Below are 6000 nucleotides of genomic sequence, written 5' to 3'. Positions count from 1 at the left end.
GATACACTAAAAGTAAAAGTACTGATAACAATGATAACAATGTTTGAAAATTTTCCTATGCCAGTTTATAATAGCAATCGTTGTCGTCGGAAATCAAAAATTGGCATCCCTTACCACAAGGACACCAAAATTTAACTTTCTTCCCATTCTTGGTAGATTCAACACTCATATTTTGCACGTAGTCTTTCTCCTGTTCTTCTTTCTCTTCAATATTTTCTTCAGTTTCCTCGAAATCCTGTATAAGTTTGTGTAAGGACCGGGTGTCCTTTTTAAATTTTTAAAAAAAATGAAAATGGTAGGGTAGGCCTTCTAATGGGCTGCTGCACTTTGTTAGTGGGGGAAGGAGCTCAGTGGACGGCTGCACGATGATGGTGGACGGCTGGGTGGAGTGGACGGCTGGTGGATGGTGGACCTCTCCACTTCCAAGTGCTCCAAGCACCATGAGAACACCATCATCTCCTTCCTTGGTGGGCATAGCACTGAGCAGTGGCTGTGAGAAGCAACGTGTCCTTCTTCTTAAAAAGGGAAATCAGGGATTGAAGGAGGTTGGATGCTGCATCTGGAGAGGAAAGTAAGCTTGCTGCAGACTTGGGAGAAGTGAGGCAGAGGTCGTCCGGCGTTGCAGCTGCAAGCTTGAGGAAGGTAGATTCAAGTGAAGTGTTGGGTGCTACATCCAAAGGTGAGGCAGAGAACGTCCAGAGCTTTACTGCATTCAAGATTGCTAGGAGGTCTTCAAGAGGTAAGGGGAGTTGGATTTTCTGGATGTTGATAGTGGTTGCATGAGTAGGATGCTGGAAAATTTGAGGTTTGTGTGTATGGTTGGACTGAAAATGATATGTTGATTCATGTATGTAATCTTGTATGTTTTGGAATTGCAGGAAATTAGGATTTTGTAGCTTTTTAGTTATTTGGAGAGGAAGTGAGGTAGTGATTTTGAGTATTTGGGGTCTAGAGTGTTATTGAGCCTTTGGAACAGTTTCACCCACTGTATTATGACTTGTTAGAACCATCAATTGACCAAAATAGGTGCAAAGTGGTAGAATTGGATTTTGAGTATCTAAGTTGTGAAAATTGGTGTTTTATGGTTGAATTTGAGTATGAATTCCTTAAGAATTGAATAAGGAACGTTTATAATCAATTAGGTAAGTCCAATCTTGTATAAAATATGAATTTAGGGTGTTAGAAGTTAATAAAAAGGGTTGAAAATGGTAAAACGAGGTTCTGGCCTCAAATCTGCAGAATTCTGCATTCTGCAGAATTCTCGCCCGGGCGCCCCTGTCGCGCCCAGGCGCCCCAGCCTCTGGAAGAGTCGCGCCTGGCATGTCGCGCCTGAGCGCGCGATGCTAGAGTGAGCGTTCGTCCAATTTGATCCAAATTGGACGTTCGTCCGTTTTGAGCCACATTGGACGTTCGTCCAAATGGCTCGATCAAGCGTTCGGCCTATATTCTAAGTTGAGCGTTCGGCCTTTATTCTAAGTTGAGCGTTCGGCCTTTATTCTAAGTGAGCGTTCGTCCAATTTGATCCAAATTGGACGTTCGTCCGTTTTGAGCTACATTGGACGTTCGTCCAAATAGTTGAGCGTTCGTCCGAATAGTTGGCGTTCATCCGAATAGTTAAGCGTTCGTCCCAATGAGCGTTCGTCCAAATAGTAGAGCGTTCGTCCAAACAGTGAGTGAGCGTTCGTCCGAATAGTTGGCGTTCGTCCGAATTGTTGAGCGTTCGTCTAAATAGTTGAGCGTTCGTCCAAACAGTTCGTCCGAATAGTTGAGCGTTCGTCGGAGTTGTTGACGTTCGTCCAAATAGTTGAACGTTCGTCCGAATAGTTGAGCGTTCATCCGAGTTGTTGACGTTCGTTCGAATAGTTGAGCGTTCGTCCAAATAAATGCGCGTTCGTCCGAATTGTTGAGCGTTCGTCCAAACAGTAAGGTGAGCGTTCGTCCTAATAGTTGAGCGTTCGTCCGAGTTGTTGAGCGTTCGTCCGAATAGATGAGCGTTCGTCCGAGTTGTTGACGTTCGTCCAAATAGTTGAGCGTTCGTCCGAATAGTTGAGCGTTCGTCCGAATTGTTGAGCGTTCGTCCGAATAGTTGAGCGTTCGTCCGAGTTGTTGACGTTCGTCCGAATAGTTGAGCGTTCGTCCGAGTTGTTGACGTTCGTCCGAATAGTTGAGCGTTCGTCCAAATAGTTGAGCGTTCGTCCGAATAGTTTGAGCGTTCGTCCAATAGTGTCCAGTGAATAGTGCTCGTCCAAATAGTATTTTACAAATATGTTGAATTTTAAGTTCCTTTGCTTTTAAATTGAATTATGTGTAATAATGTTTGGAATATATGCTGTGATGAAATTTACGTGAAAGTATGTGAATATATGAGATATGTTAATTTACTGTGAAAATATAATTGTGAATGTGAACAATGAATTGGAGTATGATTTGGACATCTCGGGGAGAGATGGACGAAAGTGTTATGTGGGGCGTTGTTGTTGTTCTGTATAACTGTAGTGAACTTTGTATTTTGGTCTGTCTATCCCTACACTCAAAGCATTGTTGATACTCAAGTAGAGGAGAACAATGTAAGTGGTGAGAGTAGAGGGAGGTCCTCGTCTATAGTCTTTGAATTTGGACATAGACAGATTGGGGGATTTACCTTGCTAGTGTTGGAGAAAGACCAGCTGAACTATGCAAGTGCAAAGACGACTGATAGTTCGACAGTTATACAAATCCGGATGAGTCAGGTGTGTGGATTTACCTTGCATAGTGTTGGGGAGTGCCAGCTGAACTATGCGAGCGTAAATATGAGTTGTGACTTACTCTACATAGTGTTGGGGAGTGCCAGCTGAACTATGTAGGTGTAAAGATGAGTCGTGTGTTGGGAATTTACCTTGCATAGTGTTGGGGAGTGCCAGCTGAACTATGCGAGCGTAAATATGAGTTGTGACTTACTCTGCATGGTGTTGGGGAGTGCCAGCTGAACTATGTAGGTGTAAGGATGAGTCGTATGAGGTTATGAGATGTGGTTTTATGAGTATGTTTTTATTGTTCCTGTATATGATGACATGAATTAATTGTGTTGTACTTCTAACATGCTTTTCGTACCTAGCTCACCCTTGCATTGTTTTCGTTATGTGCTGTTTGGGTATGTTTTCGTTGGCGATGATCATCCACTGCGATGGGAGCAGATATTGTTGAGGAGATTCCTTTGGAGCAAGAACTGGAGGATACTAAGGTTGCGGAGTAGTCTTCTTAGGAGTTTCCCATCTGAACACGTGTAGTGTTCGACTCTTTAAGCTATTTAAGTTTGAATTTCCGTTTTCTTTTATTTCTGGATGACTGTAATTTTACATTTAATTACACGTCATGATCCGACTGTTCTCTTTATTGGAATGTTGACGTCTTGATTATGTAATATTTGTTATTATATAATCGGGATGTTACAGTTTGTCCCACCTTTCTTGCAGTTCTTTCAATCCATCTTGTAACATCCCAATAAATAGTAATAACCATTAATTAGAACTAATCACATTTACAGATTTAACAGTGCAGTCTTAAATTACATCAGCTAATTAAACCGTACGCACAAGGATATACAGTGTTCAGAATCTATCTACAATATATCAAGTTCTGGACGAACGGTTCTACAAAACTAAACACCGAACGTCCCAAAATACAATACAGAAACTCTAACAACTACTACAGAACGAGCGTTCTACTGCTCGGCTTTAACCTCTACTTCTACCAGATTGGCGTCCTCCAAATTTTCTTCTTCTAGCATTTCTTCAAGTGGCGCCTCTCCATCTGCTCACATCCACACTACATGCCGATTCTGAGGACGTTTCCTATAATCTGTAAGAATATGGTGCTGTGGACAATTTCAAAATCATCAATAAAAAATCGATCAAAAATACTTTCTTCAATCATAAATATGACACAATATCAAATTTTATTTACCGAGTATAACGGACTAAAATGAAACCTCTTAACAACACCGGACAACCTTTTCTCAAAGTACATAAAGACCGTACAAGCAAATAACACCACCTACACAATAAAAAATTTTCACATTACTAAGATAAACTATAACATGAAACACAACCAAATGTGACAATACTAACCATGTTATCAACGTATTTCATTGGGGCCAAAGTGTAAATTGAAGTCGTGCTCAAGCTTTGGCCAATTATCTCGCTTACAACCCTAAACATACAAATATTAGTCAATCACAAACAATACATATTCCTCAACCACAACTACAATTCATACCACATACATGTGTACGTTCATCTCTCCGATGCTGACTGCTGTATACAATTGGTTTGCATCTGTTACCAATAAGGAGTATTGGTAAATCTTGAAGAAATTTGTTTTGATGATGCTACAAGAAGTTTTAGTTGAAGAAGATATTAGAATTAGTTAAAAGCAATTTGTAGAAATTAAATGTAGTAGGAAATTCTTGTAAACCTTGTAAACTTGCATTTTTAACTGCAATAATCGATTATGGAATGGCAATAATCGATTATCACAAAGTCATACAGGAATAATCGATTATGTCTTCATATAATCGATTATCACATCTTTGAAAACCTGTAACGGACTTGAATAATCGATTATCACTTACAATAATCGATTATTCATGGCAGTTGGGAGCTGTCCTTTGACATTCAGTGTACTTGGCTATATATTTTGATTTGGAGAAATCAGAAGGTAACGTTGTTGAACAGAAGCTCTTGCAGAATACTGTTTGTCAGAGGAAGTTCTCAGAAGCTATAGTTCAAGTTCCCTTGCTTGGTCTCGTGAACAGGAGAGGCTCGCGTGTCGTGTGTCGATTGTCGGAGCAAGCTCTCTTCGAGTTAGCAAGGTGCTCTGCCTGGTCTCGTGAATAGGAGAAGCTCGCGTTTCGTTTGTCGATAGTCGGAGCGGTTCTCTTCGAGTTGGCAGAGTGTTCTTCTTCCGGTTCGTTCGTCGAAGGAAGGTTTATTTATCTGCTTTATTAACTATTTGTTGTAATCTGTGAAACATCTTTTTAGTGGAATTGTTAATCACTTTTTATAGTGATTAACGACTGGACGTAGATTCTTTTGATTCGAACCAGGATAAAAATCCAGTGTATCAATTTTTCTACTCTCTATACTCTTTACCTTTTACGCATGTTAACTGTTTGATTAATTTTCTCTAAGAAAATTGTTTTTCTAAAACGAACCATCAAAACTTGATTTATGACCGTAACACGCTTTCTGAATATTTTATTCCGCTGCGCAACTCTATAACGGTACCGATTGTTCCAACAATTGGTATCAGAGCTTGCTTTGATATTTTTTCAAATTTTTTTTTCGAAAATGGCCGGTCATCAAACTCAAGTATATGCCGAGGGTGCTTCCATCAACAGACCATCACTCTTTATTGGTGATAACTATGCATTCTGGAAAGTCAGAATGGAAATTTTTATGGGGTCTGTTGACAGAGGCATCTGGGAAGCTGTACTAAATGGTCCCTATATTCCAAAAAGAACTATTGATGGTGTAGAAGAAGAAAAACCATACTTTAACTGGACTCCTGAGGAAAATAGAAGAGCCCAATTTGACATTAAGGCTCGTAATATTATTTCATCTGCTGTTGTGCTTGATGAATTTTATAGAATTTCTGTGTGTAAGACAGCACAGGAAATGTGGGAAGTTCTGAGAGTCACACATGAAGGAACAGAGGATGTGAAACGTGCAAGGAAGAACACTCTCATTCAGGAGTATGAGATGTTCAGAATGCAACCTGGAGAAACAATTTCTGATGTCCAAAAGCGTTTCACTCACATAGTGAACCACTTGACAGGGTTGGGTAAGACTTTTGATACTGATGAATTGAATGTAAAAATTTTGAAATCCTTGGACAGGTCGTGGCAACCAAAGGTAACTGCCATCTCTGAGTCTCAAAATCTCACTCAAATGTCAATGCCAATTTTGTTTGGGAAACTCCGTGAGCATGAGCTTGAGTTGAGAAGATTGACGGCTGAAGAAG

The sequence above is a fragment of the Vigna angularis genome, chromosome 4 (assembly GCF_016808095.1).
Source record: "Vigna angularis cultivar LongXiaoDou No.4 chromosome 4, ASM1680809v1, whole genome shotgun sequence".
Classification (NCBI taxonomy): Eukaryota; Viridiplantae; Streptophyta; class Magnoliopsida; order Fabales; family Fabaceae; genus Vigna; species Vigna angularis.
The sequence above is the reverse complement of the archived record's forward strand: the minus strand, read 5'-3'. Positions refer to the sequence as shown.